A 17,783-nucleotide genomic window follows, 5' to 3' on the forward strand; every position below is an offset into this window, starting at 1 on the left:
CGTATATCTCCTTGATTTTCACGCCTGTCTGTCCCGTTGCGAATTTTGTTGAAAGTTGTCCTAATTCTCGGCTGTTTTCTGTTTTTTTTAGTGCGACAGTTTCCCTTTCTAAAAAGGGTACGTTCATCTCGGGTATAAGGCATATGTCCGTTTTCGCAAGACCATGCAGAAAAGGGATCTCAATGCCCTTTGGGATCTCCCGGTCATTGAAGATGATTTGGAGGACATTCTCAATCTTCGGTTGCTGTTTGGAGAGGTTCCTGCTCCACAACCATGTCATGTGTCTCAGCAATTGAAAAATGACTCCACTATCCGTCCTAGCTGTTGTTCCTACATCTGGTGTCCACTGACATACTTTTCCTTGGGCTGGAATTGGTACGTTCATTTCGTTAATAAATCTTATGGTGCTCCTTTTGAGAATCTCTCCAACTAATATTTCAAATAAATAAATATTAAACGTGAAATTCTCTGCCTGTACCATGAAACATCCCTTATCCTGTAGATAAGAAATTTTCAGATCATCCAAGAACGACATTTTCCGAAGCTGGGCTCCATATAGTCATGCTTCTATGAATGGACGAAGTCGATTGACATGAACTCTCTGTTTTTTTCTTATTTCCACTTTTAATCGTATAGTTCACCTCAGAATTTTTCGCGATGATTTCATAAGGTCCAATCCAAAGTTGTGCAAGTTTCTTCGATCGTCCTCGTCGCAGAACATCATTTTTGAGAAGAACTTTATCTCCAAGTTCAAAATCCATAGGCTGTGCATCTTTGTCATATTGTGAATTCGATTGTCCTTTAACTTTATCAAGGGTTTCCTTTGCCTCTCGATGAGCTGCTCGCAATCTCTCTCGAAGTTATTGAGCGAAATCATCGTACGAATACGTCAGACGGGGTGGCTGCTTGATGGTTGTCGGTAATTCAGCTCGCCTTCCAAAAATTAACTCGAAAGGTGTGACTTTCGTAGCTGTATGGAGAGTAGTGTGATATGCGACCATAGCATAAGGTAACCACATGTCCCAATCTGTCTGATCTTCCTCAATAAAACTCCTTAAATATTCAGCTTGAGTGCGATGTGACTTCTCTACAATGCCATTTGTTTGTGGATGATAAGTTGTAGTCTGTATTTTCTTTATGCTGAGAAGTTTGCATACATTTTTGAAAACTTCGCCCACGAAATTGGGTCCTTGATCCGTGAGTAGTTTTTGTGGCGTTCCATATTCACAAATTATTTTTTCTGCAAAAACACGACCAATAGTATTAGCTTTTTGATCCGGAACAGGGATAGCCTTGCTGAATTTTGGCAGTGCATCCTGAAACGTTAGAATGTATTTATTTCCTGAGGTCGTGATGGGCAATGGACCTACTATATCCATGGCACACTGCTCAAGTGCTACTTCAGGACTTTTCCCAATTATCATTGGAACTTTCGTGACTTTTCCCAGCTTATTCAGTTGACATTCCTTACAGCTCCCGACGTAGTCCTGTACATCAGATTTCATCCCTTTCCCGAAGTATTTTTGTTTAATTCTGGTGTACATTCGTTTTATACGAGGGTGACCAGAAATCGGTGTATCATGATATTCCTTCAATATTGTCGGAATATCTTCGTCAGCAGGTGTAATGACCTCATCGACGGAGTCAGAAATTTTTGCTTGTGTTTTCTTTGCTTGTGTTCGAGTTACGACGTTAATGCGGCTCAATGCGTCAGCGTTGGTATTTAATTTACCAGGTTTATGTACCACCTCGTATTCATATTCCTCTAGTAGTATTCTCCAATGGATGAGCCTTGATCCTGGGTCCTTGACGTTGAAGATCCACCTCAAGGGCCTATGATCTGTTACTACAGTGAATTTCCGACCATACAAGTAGGGTCTAAAATGCTTAACACCCCATACTACGGCCAATAATTCCTTTTCTATTGTACTGTAGTTTTGCTCAGCCTTGTTAAGAGTTCGACTAGCGTAGGCAATTGGTAGATCCTTGCCTATTTCTCCCTGTGATAGTACAGCTCCTATAGCCTTGTTCGACGCGTCTGTAGTAAGCAGAAATTCTTTTTCACAGTTTGGATACTGCAATATTGGTGCTGTGATCAGACATTTCTTGAGACTTTCAAAGGCATTTTGTTCACTTTCCCCCTAAATCCATTTTATTTCCTTCTTTAATAACTCAAAAAGAGGTTTAGTAATTTTTGAAAAATCCTTGATGAATTTCCTGGGGTACCCTGCCAATCTCAGGAAAGACATAATATCCTTCTCACATTGGGGAACTGGAAAATTAGATACGGCTTCTATTTTACTAGGATCTGCTTTGATTCCATTCTCAGAAATGATATGTCCGAGGTAAACAACTTCTTTCCTTAAGAAATTGCATTTATCTGGTTGCAGTCTCAGATTCGCTTCTTTCAGACGCTGCAGAACCTCTATTAGCCTTAGATTATGTTCTCTTAGGCTTGAACCGAAAATTACGATGTCGTCTAGATAAACAAAACATCGTCTTCCTTGAACTCCACCCAGAACAGAATTCATCAGCCTTTGGAATGTGACAGGTCCTCCTTTAACCCCGAACGGCAATCTATTAAATTCATAATGTCCATAGTGTGTGGAAAATGCCGTTTTACATTTATCTTCCTCCTTGACAGGTATTTGATGGAATCCTGAAGCCAGATCCAGTGTTGAGAAGTATTTAGCATTGCCCAAACGATCTAAAATATCAGAAATGTTAGGTAAGGGAAATGAATCGCCAATAGTGACCTCGTTAAGTCGTCGGAAATATACTACCACACGAAATTTTACTTTCCCTGATGCATCCATTTTTTTAGGAACTACAAGTAGAGATGCATTCCATTGACTTTTACTTGGACGTACAACTCCATTTTGCAGCATTTCTTTGACCTGACGATCAACTTCTTCTGTCTGTGATTCCGGTAACCGATGAGTTCTGACGCTTATTGACGCTGTGCCTGGTTTTAACGGGACCTCATGTTCTAGGTGATCTGTAATTCCTGGAGAATCTCCCAGTAACTGCACAATTGAGTTGTATTCTTCTAAAATCTCCAAAAGAGAATTTTTCTCTTCTTTATTTAGATGATCAATTCTCAAATTCTCATGCAGTAATTTAATGCGATCCTGTTTTCCCGACTTCTCCAGCTTCATAATTATTTCTTCTGTTAATAATTGTTTCAATTTCACTGTTGGCGGGTCTATAAAAACATCTCTTCCATTAGTGTTAATAATGCAAACACGTGCTTTACCATTTACTGCCTTTGTCAAATATTCTCCCATAAAAACACCTTCGGTCAGCTGTTTTTTCCGAACTATACCGGTTTTCTCACTGTGTGTATTGACTTGAAGTAATACCTCACTTCTAGCCTTGATTTTTATAGGCTCCTTGTCATGGTACAAGTCAAAAGGATTTCCGTTGATGACCAAAGCCTTTCCATGGATTGTTTCTTCTTTCAAACTGGGTGAAGGTAAGAAATCTTCGCCTAGAACTCCCCCAATGCACGGGAAAGTTTCAGGCACAACCTGAAACGTGTGTCCCAGGTATTTTCGGCCAATTCTCAAGTAAATAATTACTTCTCCCAAGGTTGGTACATCCTGATTGGATATTCCTCTTAGAAATCGATAGCCAGGTGTTATTTTAATTCCTGAATTAATTTTATCTTTTCTTATGAGTGATGTTTTTGCCCCCGAAACGGCTAGAAATAATGTAGGCTGTTTCAACTCGTCTCCTGTTAGCAAAATTTGTGATTTAATTTCTGCAGATGTTGCTGGCTTTATCATATGTCCTTTATTGAATTTTGAGGATTTTCCCTTTCCTTTCGAAGGTTTTATCATCATATCTTGATACGCTCCGACTGGTAAGGCTTTCTCTTCATTCCTTTTTTTTATGATTTAAATTATTTTAAAAATTTTATTTTTAAATCATTTAATTATGATTTCAATTCTTTTGCTTAATATTTGAACCATCCGTTTTAATCAATGCGGCTGAAATTTTTTGTGACTCAGCAATTCCCAATCGTTTTTTCAGTTTTCGACAATCAATGGCCTCATGCCCTGAATACCTGCAATATTTGCACACCACTCCGAAAGCGTTGACGCTGCATCGTGCTGACGCAACTGGTAATGACCTATGTGGTGCCTGTGAACTGCGACAATCGTTTGCAAGGTGACCCCCTTGTCCACAGTTGAAGCAGGTTCCGATAGGCTGTTTACCCATAGAATTCCTATTTCCTCCAGGTGAGTGTCTTTGTGTATTTAAAATTCCTCCTATTTTTCCTTTATGGGGGCCAGAAATGGTTTTCTCTAATTCTATAGCCCCTACACATGCATCATGAAGAGTTTTGAAGTTATTAGCACGCACTAAAATCTGCAATTGTCCCCGTAACCCTTATTCGAACATGAGTTTAGCAAGAGTCATCATGAGATTTTTAGAGGCTAATTTTTCTTGTTCAGTGAATTCACTGTGCGGACTGAGTAGCCCATTCAAGAAATCAACAGTGACTTCCTCTGTGCGTGCTACGTATTTAGCGACATCTTCATTTTCTCTTTGCTGTAATTTGCTGAATTCGGCCTGAAGTCACCCCAGACTCTTGGTTTTCCCGAAGAGTGATTCTAATTCAGCCTTCAATTGTTCAAATGATGAAATAGTTCTATATTTCATCTGTTTCATGGCATAACCTTCTAATTTACTCCCTAGAATTCCTTCTAGGAGAAGGATTCGAAGCTCTGGATATACTAATTTCCTAGCGCTCTGGACTGACTGCAAAAAAACAATCTAATTTATCTCCATTTTCTCCACCGAAATTACGTACCATTTGAAGTGCACCTTTCAAATCAAGATGTGCTTTCACAGATTCGCGATTTCTCCGGTTATTTTCCTGTGTCCAGGCATCTTCTAGGAGTTCTTTGTAATCATTTCGTTCCTGCTCAACCTCTTGTCGGTGTAATCGCTCAGTTTCTAGGTGATGTCCCATTTCTTCAATTTTTTTGTGTAATTCGGCCATATTGTTGCGAAGATTATCGAAGCGTCGAGGTAGTCGTTCCGCCGATTGTTGCACATCAGGTTGTATTTCACGATTTTCACTACCAGGATTAGGAATGAAACTCCCTGCCCTTATTGAGCCTGCACGAAAAAAAACATTAGGTGTAGAAAACGACTGAAGAGGTGTATCGTCCTTTTCTACTTCTTCTTCTTCCCCCTCCTGAAGTTCCTCGATCACATCGAAAGGATTTCCAGGCACCTCTTGCGAAGGATCCGCTAGTCGAGGTTGTCCAGTTCCTTCGTTATTACCGAAAAGAGCTCTTAATTCTCTCCTTCGCGTACTATTTGCTAACCCAGCTCCAGGTAGTTCATCTGGCAAAATTTCGTAATTTTCCTGATGAACATCGGCCTCAACCTGCTGCTGATTTTCCGCGGTGAGCATACTGTGATGGAATGATTGCCTATAACTCCGTTGCAGATCAACATTTCTATTAATATTGCCATCTGAATTGAATAAATTTCTTCTCACTCCGCGTGTTGTGAATGAATACGAATCAAATTCAGATAGCTCTAGTCGACTACCATCTCTATCAGTCCCATAGTTGATTATTGACTATTTGATTATTTACTCTTGGCCAAATAAAATAATCTTACTTGAATTGTAGCTACTCCGTGACTGTAACCCTCTTTGTCAGGGTAAGTCCTCTGTACTAGCCCTTTTGATACACTAAAGTAGTAGGGTAGGCTTCCTGAGTTTGTTGTACTAGCCCTTTTAATACACCGAAGTACTAGGGTAGGTTTGTGAAAAATCCTCAAAAATAATCTTTGGCTGGTTTACCCTAAAGTAATCTTCTCGCTCCCTCGAGGATAGAAAGTGGTTGCAATGACGGTCGGTGTAGATTCAGGTAGTTCAATGGTCCGGATATTATCTCGTTCTTATCTTGAAGTGATAGACAGTGGTTGATCAGGCCTCCGTCGTCCTAAAAATACCGCTGCCACCAAAATGTTATAGACCCGAGCGGTTGGGTTCGATGATAGGGATAGATCACTCGTAGATAATTAGAAATGAATATCTCTCAGGGAGATTCATCTTTTTAGCGATTAAACGATGTATTAAATAAATATAGTCTTTGACTAATGCCATAAATATCAGACAATATGAGTTACCAAAAAGTGACTTAACGAACCGTCGGATTATTAATTGTCTGTTTCTGACAATCTGACTAACTGCCCTAGTGGCAACGAATTCAGGAGCTTATATTTCATCGTGGATTCGATTGCAACAAGTGTTCTGTCTTTGTTTTACACCTGGAGAGACATCGGGTGACGTCCCAGGTGTACGTAAAGGCCATAGCCGTTGATGGGGCGAAGTGCTGACACTGCACCCCAGTGATCCACATTATGACGAATACATGTGGAGTTATTCCACAAATATTCCGGTTAGTTTATATTTCAACATTGTCTGATTCCACATTACATGTTTTTTTGATAATATGTGCTACTTCGTGTGTCCTCATATTATGAGAAATTACCTAATACTATTTCTGAATTAATTGTATTTCTGGGGCATAACACTATGCTGGGTTACGCAAGAGTTTGAATAAAGAATCACGCAAAGAGAGACAAAACTCTTCTACTAATCATTAAATAGAGTTATTTATTGATCTACTAAGAAAGCAAGATTCTTACAACAAGATAAAACAGCTCAAATGTGTTGGGGAAAAATAGGAGGACAGCAGCATCGAGAAACATGTGAATCGGATAACACGTTACAGTTGTCGACAGGTACGAGAGTGGAAAGCTGGCGTGATCACTCAGTGTAGTTGTTAATAGATTCGGAAACTCCGTACAGGAATAGAATAGTTTGCCATCGGTGAATATTCAGATCCACGTGGCCTTCGCTGGGCGATGGTGAAATTGACGAACTCAGTGGTTCAACACGAAGATCGAAATGACCAGGCTTTTCACCTCCCATGCCAGAAGGTGTCGAACGAGGGGTTCGACTAGTGTGAAAAAAGAACGCAGGTTTCCGTAAGACCAGGGATGACGGTGTAGCTGCTCGTGGACTTCGACAGTTGAATCACTAGATAGCTCGTTTTTATTCTCGATTGGTTGAAAGAGTTGATTTTGTCTATTATTCGATGCTGAGTTAAGCGTACAAATGCCGTGCAAATGCTGCTTTCAAGAAAGGGACTTGACGAGTTCAGGTGAATCTCCGTTGATCAATTTGGTTCTTCCTGGCTTACGCAGCTCTGTCCTACCAACATCTCGTAACAGTCTCGTAAAAATTAGTCTGTCATAATTACTGGCAGAGACGTTATCGTCTTCATAGGAAAATGCGCTTGTTAACCAACGGTAGTGGCCGTGCGGTTAGTGTGCTTGACTAGCATATCAATGATCCGGGTTCAATCCCGGGCAACGGCGGATAAAACTTGTAGCGCTATTATCTTACAGTTTCACTGCCGAGGGGTAGTCCTGCCAAAAGGATGGCTGACGCTACTCAGGCGTTGTAGTTTCACGGAAGGGTATCATCTCGCTAGTCGGACTTCTACTGAAGCTGGTGTAGCTTGACTGATAATTAGGCTCGAGATTGGAGTCAGCCTTTATCTCGACTGCAAATCGAACTGGAGTGCTGACTCTGCCACTCGTCTTCCAACTGAAATGACTTGAGTTGATGTTCCGACAGGTAATGTTCCGATTGGAGTAATTTTTCGCGGTTCCGGGTTGACATTATGATACCTTGCTGGGTATTAGCCCGATGCAGGTCTTCTGGATCCCAAAATTAACTTGAAAGGGAAAAACGTATATTCCCATCGCTTGGAGTATAGACCCCTGGCCAGATTTCGAAGCCGTTTGTAAAACTATGAAGACGAAAGTAGAATTTACCTCCAGCAGTAGAGACCTCAAGCGTTATGCATTTCGAAGATGGATAATCGAATACGAGTGTGGAGAAAATCAATACATTAAGATTGACACTCATAGGAACGGGCCTTTCCCGCGTTTGTATAACCATCACAATTTTATTTTTTGTTCTGAGAGGTGCGTTATCAGCTGCATTCGTAATTTCGGGTGAATTGATTTTCATGTTGATGGTTCTTATGATGTTTCGGGAATCAATGAAATCCAGTTGCTCTTGGATTCGATTGAGTTGCGCACCGAGGAATTTGCATTTGCTATCGCTGCCCTTTGTGATTCCATCGCGTTTTGAAAAATGTGGGCTGACTACTGGTCACTCCATTCTAGCCTTTTGTGTCTTGCCACATGGCGCATGCTAGGTCTTTGTTCTGGTGACCGCCCGGGCGTTTTCTATTGGACTGATTGTGCCGCCTAGTTGTGAATCTGGTTCCAGAAAAGTGCCTAATTTAATAGGAAGAATGCGGCTGAATGAACTCACCTCTCTATTGATCAATACGGTTGCTGCTCAGGGATGTGAAAATACCGCAAAACCGCGGGATCCGCGACAGCAATTTACTATGGAAATCATAAAACAGATGACGCCACAATGAAGTCTCAAAGACTTCATCTATGAACTAAATTGTTTTACATCGAAATGGACTTTAAATTGGACATTAAACGTATCAAATCTGTGTAATAGTATATTGCGTAACAAGTGCGGTCTGAGTTTTTTGGCTCTTAAGAAGTCCCCACGAGTCTAAAAAAAAGCATAACATACCATTTTTGCATAGTATTTTATATCATAAGAATTTTATAACATAATTATTGATATCATAATGGCACCTATGTCGTAAGAGCTTCTGTAAACGATGCACTGCACATGGGAAAAGATAAAGACGTACTATATACACTAAAATGGATACTGAGCCTCGAACTGATGACTCTTTTTGCCCAAAGAATGATGAAGGACGCTATAACGGTACCTTACCTCTTCTACTGCTCGATCCTATCATAAATATGATTTCCTGTTTCTTACTCGCTTCCATGCATTTGTACTGTTTCTTGGTTACCCTCGAAGTTCATCATCATAAGACGGAGTCACAATTTCAAAAACCTTTCATCTACTCGTCTGATTCATTTACAACGCCAAATACACATTGAGTTTCAACATATCACCAGAGCTATGTCCGATATGGATAATAGTAAAATAAAATATGGATATACTGTATGCAGAGTGTGTCATTTTCAAGGAAATATTATCAGAAGCGTATATAAAACATCTTCTTTCTCAAGCTGTATGTCGCATTTTATACTCGACGAAATTGGTAGAGAAGTATTAGCGACGTGCAGAGCAATACCTCAAAACATTCGTGGAAATAGCAGCTAGTTTGTATAGACGATCATTCATTGTAAACATGTTCATAATATCCTACATTTACCAGATGCTGTAGAACATATGGAATGTCCTTTTAGCATAGTCACTGTTTTTCCTATTGAAAATGCTTTGGAAAAAATAAAGAAACTTTTAGATAGTGGCAATCGTCGTCTCAGTTAAGTCTGCAGACGGTTAGAATTAATTTTGTTCATTAATAGTAAAACATGGACTGTGTCAGCAAAAATACAAATACTGAGACAAATGAAAACAGAGATTTATATGCCACCGACTAAAAGGAACAGTTACATTTGAATGAGTGATACGAGTCTACAAATGAAATACCGCTTATACATGTGAAGTGGTCAGTTCAATTGAAAAATCCCGTTCAATTCCTCATGTCGATGATATTATATTTTTATCATCTTGAAACCAATTTATGTTAATTTAATCATAAAGTATTACAGTATTTTGTTAATTGATGAGAAAATTGAGTAATGGATAGAAAGGCCATAATTATTCAACTCTGTTCAGAGAAAAAACAAAAGAATTAGTCAATTCTGATATTTTCAACATTTATCAAGGCCGATTTTACAGAATTACGAAGAGTTTTCGTTTCATTGAATATTCTCTAATAAGGGGAGTTTCTTACTGTATTTTTTTCGATACAATTGTTATGAGCTCTATTACGTCCGCCGACAATTGAGTAAAAAGCGACTTATTGTTATATCTCACTAGTTTTTCTACCGGTTTTCTTGACTGCATCTAAAGTATAAGTTCTTCTGTTTCCTTCAATATAAAATGAACGAATATATGCGTCAGCATTGTCTTTTTCAATTTATTTCAACCTTAGAATTTGATGTTATAATACTTATTATGAATATGATTGCAAATATAAATCACATGATGAATAAAATTTATCATAACTATTTGAAAATGAAAGCAAAAAAATCAATATTTCCATCTTGATGTGAAGTAAATTGTAACGAATTATTGGTATCATTATGATGTTGCTTTTAAATCTCATATTCGCCATTCTCTGAAAAAATACCAATCGATTGGTAAAAATGCCCTGAACAACACATCATGAATAACATATAAATGTTGAAACATTGTTCAAAGCGGCAGACATCTAGATTAATTTAAAACTATCGACGTTTATGGGCTTAATGTCAAGAAAATCAACTGCAATTCAGGTTATCCAATTGAAACGAAAACAACATCGGCATCTGAAGGAAAATTTATCTACACGTTTCTGCCAGAATAAAAACGTACTAGTATAAATAATTGTAACGGAAAAAACTCATTTCATAGAAGAGAAGAAGTTTTTATAGCGTTCCACACGTTGAGACGTCACATAAAGTTGTTCGGAAGGGTTGTGGATTGGGTAGGAAGGGAAACAGGATTATTCTTGATATAAGTTTTTGTGAGAAAAATCTACTGGAAAAATGGATAGCCCCAGGTGAGAATGATCTAGCCTGACGATTGAAAGAGCATCGGTTCAAGATAGATCATCGAGGCTAGGCCGTCCTAGTTTCAACCTAGCTTCGTTCGGTCGTTAAATTACACATTGATCCGAGTCTGGATGCCAAGGTTTAAATGAGTCTTGTTTGAAGATTGATGTAGAGTTGATGTACCATGCTGGAGCATGCAGCCTGTAAACAATCTTAATTCCATTTTTAATTCAATACTCGATGTAAATCTTGATAATCGCATTATTTTCTGATGGATCCGCACGTATTATTTTGTAACGTCTTGATCCACGGACTGATAAAATAATTTACAATTCATTTCCGAAGCTGCTCCTCTGGAGTCTTATAGCTATCCTGCATGCTTAACAAACGGTAGGTATTCAGAACAAAATTTCAAATTCACATTTTCCGATGAAACATTCTCGTTTTTCTTCTTTCTAAAATTCATCAAAAATTTTTTATGTGAAGAACTTCAACCGAGAGAGTAAATTTGTGGATTTCGGATATAATCTTGGAGTTCACGACACGGTGATTCTTTCATTATCAATTTCTTTTTATCACTCAATCTTTTAATTCATTACATCAAATCGATTAGATTTATTCTCGATATGAGAACAAATCGCTACTCGCATTGTGGGACATTAAAGTGTATGTGTTCGAGTGACAGGTGCTTCCTAATCTCGAAAGTGAAACGTCAAGTGACAAGCAATCGTGATACCGGATAAATAATAAATTACAAAAATATTGCATCATGGATTTTTTCAAAAAAAGTGCCGCTTACAGACAGAGGAAAGCGAGATATCTGAGAAGAAATGAAGAAGTCAGTGATGAAGAGAACTCCGTTGGTAGCAATGAGCATGATGAGGCAATGCAATATGCTCCGTTCCAATTTTCACCAGAACCAGTGCCAGAACCTGCAGACCAGAATGCTGTTGAGAATGAGGGCTTTCAAGGGCTGTATGGTGATGGTGACGTCTCAGTCAGCACTTCGCGGACTGGGAGCAATAATGGATCTCTTGCCGATGAAGCTCAGTCCCATTCGTCGAATCTCAGTGCCACAGATACATTGTCATTTGGACAGAGTCTACTGAGCGAGGCTGCAGTGAATGAACATGAGATGAACTCGCGGGAAATTCTGAAAAAGTGGTCGATTGATAATATTACTAACATGAAGACATGTGCAGTGACGAATTTATTAAAAACTCTAAAGGAAACCGGCTATCCAGAATTGCCATCAAGTGTAGCGACTCTCATGGGTTTTTCTCATTCTATCAAGAGCATTCCCATGTTGTCCAAAACTAATCAGATTGGGCATTTCATCTACCTAGGAATAAAGAATGGCCTAGAAAAGAGCATCCAACCTGAAGTTTTCGAAGAAGTTGAAATCAAAGTTCTTGTGCATATTGATGGGATGACTGTGTATTCCAACATAACTGAATCATTGTGGCCAATACTCATAAAACCCTACCACAAAAATTATGTATGCCCACCGTTTGTCGCTGCTCTTTATTATGGCGCTTCAAAACCGAGGAAGGTTTTTTCGTATTTGAAGGATTTTGTCGACGAAGCAAGAGTTTTGACTAATGAGGGAGTGACAATTGGAGGTAAGTCAATATGCATTTCAAATTCTGGGGATCATTGGCGATGGACCAGCGCGAGCCTTTATCAAGTGCATCAAGGGTCCTACTGGTTTTTCGGCTTGTGAACGTTGCACGGTACATGGTGAAACCATCAACAAGAGACGTGTCTATCTACATATGGATGCTGAGAAAAGGACGAAAGAATCATTCATTTTCCGAAAGGACAAAAAACATCAGCCTCAAACTGAACAAACACCCCTATTAAAAATTCCAGGATTTGATCCCATAAGAGATGTACCACAGGAGGCAATGCATTTACTCTTTCTCAATCTCATGAAGAATTTACTTACGAAATGGCTAGATCGAAGTAGCAAATATAGAATATCCATGCAAAAAGTACAAAATTTGAAGAAATTAATGGTGGAGATATCTCCAGGGGTGCCAGTCGAATTCCAGCGGAAAAACTTCGACATTGATCATTTTTCTCTCTGGAAAGCCACGCAACTGTCCTTTATACTATTGTATGCTGGACCAATTGTACTAGAGGATGTCTTACCGAAAGATTTATATAACCATTTTCTACTTCTACATGCTGGGTGCCGAATTCTATGCAGCTCTGAACTGGCGGCACCTCACTGTGATACAGCTGACCGCTTCTTACGAAGATTCTTCATGTTGATGCCGACGTTTTATGGAAGGGATTCCCAGGTGCTGAATATCCACAGCATCATACACCTCTCCGAGGATGTGAAGCACTTTCAGGCACCACATACAGACTACTCAGCCTTTTGGGGAGAAAATTTCATAGGGAAATTTAAGTCGCTGGTTACTGGTCACGCCAAACCTCTCGCTCAAGTCGTGAACCGTCTAACTGCTCAGACTCAGAAGGATCACGTGAAAGTGAAAAGAAAGGAAGTTCTTGGGGAGCGTATCCTCAAGAAATCCACAGTCGTTACAGTTGAAAATGGAAGGAGAATGCTGTCACTGAAATCGGTACATTATAGAGACATGAAGTTCACTGACCAACATCCAAATAATGTTGTACAGCTACAAAATGAATTATTATTATTATTATTTTCTCATCAAACATATATTTGTAGAAGAAATGTTTTCCGAACACCCTGTCCCTCTTCAGAAGTGGGGATCTTGAAGATAGGAGGATTCAGCAGTTTTCCCGAGTTCATAAAATTGAGTGATGTGAAAAAGAAGTGTGTGTATATGCATATATCAAATGAACACTTTTCACTATCTCTTCTCCATGCATAATTACTGCCATGGGCTTTCCCGGGGAACTTTTCTTCTGAACGATTCGTCAATCCATCATGATAATTCTGAATGTTGTATCGGATAATTCTGAGGTGTGATTTTTCACCTTCAAATTAATTATATGATTGTTGACAAATTGAATGGCTCTAAGGAATAAAATTCATCATTGTTTATCCTGAGAAAATCAAATGACATGAAAGAGATATTTCGTAAAATCAATGGAAAAGTACTTGAACAAAACGAATGTTGAAAAAATTATGAGTCATGTTGTGAATATCATGGTGAACGAAATATTTCAACATAATTGTAGTTTAATGTATGGACAAGGTTTACTGAATTTTTTTTAACTATATAATTGACTAGTGTGGTTGCAGTGACATTTATACTGACAAGTAAAAACCACATGGTGAATTATTCAATTTTCTGCACCACCAATTATTTATTACAACTTTCCGCAAAAAAAACGAGCTGGGATGATCTGTCATTATAATATGTTTGCACACTGAGAATTCGCATCATACGAAGAAAGAGGGTGAAATGATCAGTCATGACTTGGTCGTTTTGATGCTATGGGAATTCAGAAAAAAATTGCAATAATTAACAAGAGATAGTCCTAGTGTATCGCGATTTTCGAATGGAAATAAAACAAATTAATATACGCGTCTCCCGTCGCGCTGACGTGAAGATGGCCGCCGCGCAGGTATCCTAATATTTGTCACATCATCAACTAAGCGTTTATAGTGCGTAGTTTTTCTACATCGACGAGGAACACACATCACTCTAAGGTAAGCACAATAAATAAATAATTAAAATTCAATTCTCCTGACGTATGCTACGATTGTGAAATGACATAATGGCCCTGAAGAATACAAGGATGGAATGATCCAAAGACGCTGATCGATGCGTCGGCAGCCAGAGTTGGCGGCTATAACTTCTATATTGTACGTAATTAGTGGCTCGCTGCAGGTAAACAATTGTTTTTAACCGACTTCTACTCCTCTAAGCGTTGGATTGATATTCGTAATAGTTTACCTCGGTGTGTTTCGTTGAGAAATTAAAAAAATAATCGTACGTTTTCGCAATTGTCAGGACGAGCCAGAAATGGAAGAAGAAGTTAAGTTGACTAAAGCCACTATTGATACACCAAGTCAATTGGTTTCAAAAATCAATCTCTTGTTGTTTTATTCTTATCATTTGAACGATCAATGTCCAATAGTGTTCCATTTGATACGGTAATGTTTTTCATAAAAACATGAGCGTATTTTAATTAAATAAATGATGTTTTTTCATATAGAATTGCTTTTGCATTCTAATTTTGTGATTCGTATACTAGAGATGAAAATGGTGATCATCATCCGACTTCATTTTGATTATTCATTCTTGTCGTAGGTGATTTAGTCATAACTGAGAGAATACTCATGTGTACAACATGTTAAGATGAAATTTGAAAGAAGCCTCACATATCATATCCTAGCATATCATAAGATTTGAAAACGGCTGTAGAAGAGGAAAGAAAGCGGTGGTAGAATTACTGCACTTTTCATGGCTTGAGTACAATTCAGCATCATTGTACTGTTATTATCCACCTCAGGAAGATTGGGGCAGAATGAATGAGTGGTTGCGTCGAGGACACCCTCCCTCAGAGGATTGGATCAAACACAACAACATTACCGTCTTAGCCGATGCAGGTAAGATTTTTATGTAATTCAGTGCAATGAAAGGTAGTGAAAGATATGACGAAGAGAGAGTGTTGAAAAATTTGCATCATTCAATTGGTCAAGCTTCTGCTCCGAAGGATGGAACATGTGACACTTCCACCGCAAAACGAAGGAATTTTCGCTTTGAAATTTCCGCTGGTACAATGAAGAATGTCCTCGGATTCTCATGTGTTTTATGTTGAAAATCCATAGAAGTTATGAGATTTTTCATTTCTCTTCTCGTGAAAAGTCTGAATTGTCCTCTAGCTTCCAGGAAAAGTTGAAGTTCCGTGGATATAGTCCATTAGATCAAATGCAGTGTAACTTGCGAGAAAACTCTATGATTTTTCTCACTAACAGTCTACGGCCATTGTTTCTTTGATGATTCTGACTTAATGGGCATCTTTAGACCGTAGAAAACTTGCCATAACCATAATCATTCAGGTGAATGTCTCAAATAACAATTTCAACTTGAAATATAATGGGAACAACACCAAAATCTCCCTTAAATCCCAGGAGGATTTTACCAAAATCACCAAACTGCTGGAAAAAAATAACTTCAAATTTTACACATTTGGGCTCAAAAGCGAGAGACCTAAAAAATTTATCATCAAGGGTCTCCCAACCTTTTTTTCAGAATCAGATATTTCTGAAGAACTCAAAAGTAAGGGTATAGAAACCCTTTCAGTCCGGCAATTTATTAAATCGGATCCGGACACTGGTAAGAAAATCCCCTTGCCTATGTTTTCAATCACAGTCGGCCACGAGGTGACCATGACAAACATAACCTCCATTAAAGCCACAATTCTCCACCACACCTTCAAGCTGGAGAAATTCATAAAATCCGATCAACCCACCCAATGCTTTAAATGCCAACGGTTCGGGCACGCCAGTGCTCACTGCCATCTCTCACCCAGATGTGTCAAATGCTCAGGAGAGCATGATATTAAATCCTGCACCAACTCATCCGTCAAATGTGCCAACTGTGGTGCTGAACACAGCAAGCTTCAGAAAATGCCCAAACCGCCTGAACTACACCAAAAACCAGTAAGACATCAAACAAAAACCTCAGCTGCTCCACAAAAAATTGCTTTGGACCCATTCAAGTGAACATCCACAAAAACCTTCGCTGAACTAGCAAAATCCATCCACTTCCTCGGAACACCGAACTTCCCAATAGCATCAGCAACCTCAGAGAAGTCAGACACGACTAGAACTCCAACCACACCAGGTACTCCCTTCTTCTCTCCAGCGGGACCATCGTTTCCAACGCCATCATTGGTGAAAAACCATCAGCATCCTCCGAGACCTGCTAGAACCTCTAGAACTCCAAGACCTTCAACTGTCCACCCACCACTTACGCATTTAAGTACTACAAACTGATGCATTAACACAGCTAAATCCATCATTGAGGACCTAATTAACCTCAATATCTTCCAAATCCTTGAAGACCTTAAATCCATGATCTCAGAACTCAAATGTGCCTCAACACCCTCCCCTCCCCTCCTCACCCCTCTCTTCTACCCATTACTTATAAGGTTTTTTACAACTAAATTTTTCCTTATTTTTTACTGCAACGTCCTCTATAACCCTATACCATTCACTTTTGTAAATCAACCCTCAAACACCACTTGTATTAGGTATAAAGCCAAGGGCTGGTGACCTAGTTTTCGACGCGTACAATTATTTTATAAGCATTGTATATTTTGTACATTTCAAAGTCTATATATACCTATTAAAGTTAATAAACTATTACAAACAAACACACAAGCGGTAGTCCAGTGGTTAGGGCGTAGGTTTAGTAATCGTAGGTTCCTCGGTTCGATCTCCAGCATCGTCAAAAATAATAGGGTTTTTTCATCGCTAATTACAATCGGGCTTCATCAAGAGCGGTCAGATATAATAAAAAAAATTAATTATCTTCTGTTTTAAGTGAGTTATGATTAATATTTATTATTGTTTTCGATATTCCAGTCATCCGATTTAGATACATTTGACTTGATCAAATCCGAAACCGTTAAACCGGATCAGAAAAGTTTGATCAAGTCTTGATTTAAATTTGCGTTACATGTCTGATCAAAATTTGATCCAGTTACCGTGTCACTTCCGAATCAATCATTAAGTATGACCTGATCCAGTCTTGACTAGAACTTGACCAAAATTTCCACTCGGGTTTCCCCGTAGGACTCTGTAGTACAGACAAGTGTTTTCACTAATTATTATCTCGCTAAAATGGATGGATCGAGGGGGTCGAAAATGTGGCTTACGTATGGTTCATATTCTCAGCCATTATATAAAAAAAATGTAGGCTGTATTGAATATTGTCAGTGTAAAAGTAAAGAAAAAGTCGAGATTTCGGGTGTTTACTGAAAGCATCGATATCAGACAAATCGAAAATACGTTTGAAATTCGTGTAAGATTTGCAAGAACTCCTAAAGTGGAAAGAAGAGGAAAATCCCGCTACGATAACCTGAGCAACCTGTTAATTTATTTATCGCGATTTACCAAAGGC

At 38.8% G+C, this 17,783-nt stretch overlaps 1 protein-coding gene across 3 annotated transcripts in view; it reads right to left on the reverse strand.

Annotated features, from left to right (window-relative positions):
• Positions 1–17,783, reverse strand: part of fwd (phosphatidylinositol 4-kinase beta fwd) — a 102,550-nt gene that overhangs the window by 70,217 nt on the left and 14,550 nt on the right. The window contains exon 1 of one of the 3 annotated variants that reach the window (XM_011314349.1): positions 11,510–11,576. The exons of the other annotated variants lie outside the window; for them this stretch is intronic. The gene's annotated coding sequence lies outside the window, so the exon portion shown is untranslated. Of the gene's footprint in view, positions 1–11,509; positions 11,577–17,783 lie in introns of those variants that run through there. 3 annotated transcript variants of the gene reach the window in all.

The sequence above is a fragment of the Fopius arisanus genome, unplaced genomic scaffold (genome assembly GCF_000806365.1).
Source record: "Fopius arisanus strain USDA-PBARC FA_bdor unplaced genomic scaffold, ASM80636v1 scaffold00156, whole genome shotgun sequence".
In the NCBI taxonomy this organism is placed as follows: Eukaryota; Metazoa; Arthropoda; class Insecta; order Hymenoptera; family Braconidae; genus Fopius; species Fopius arisanus.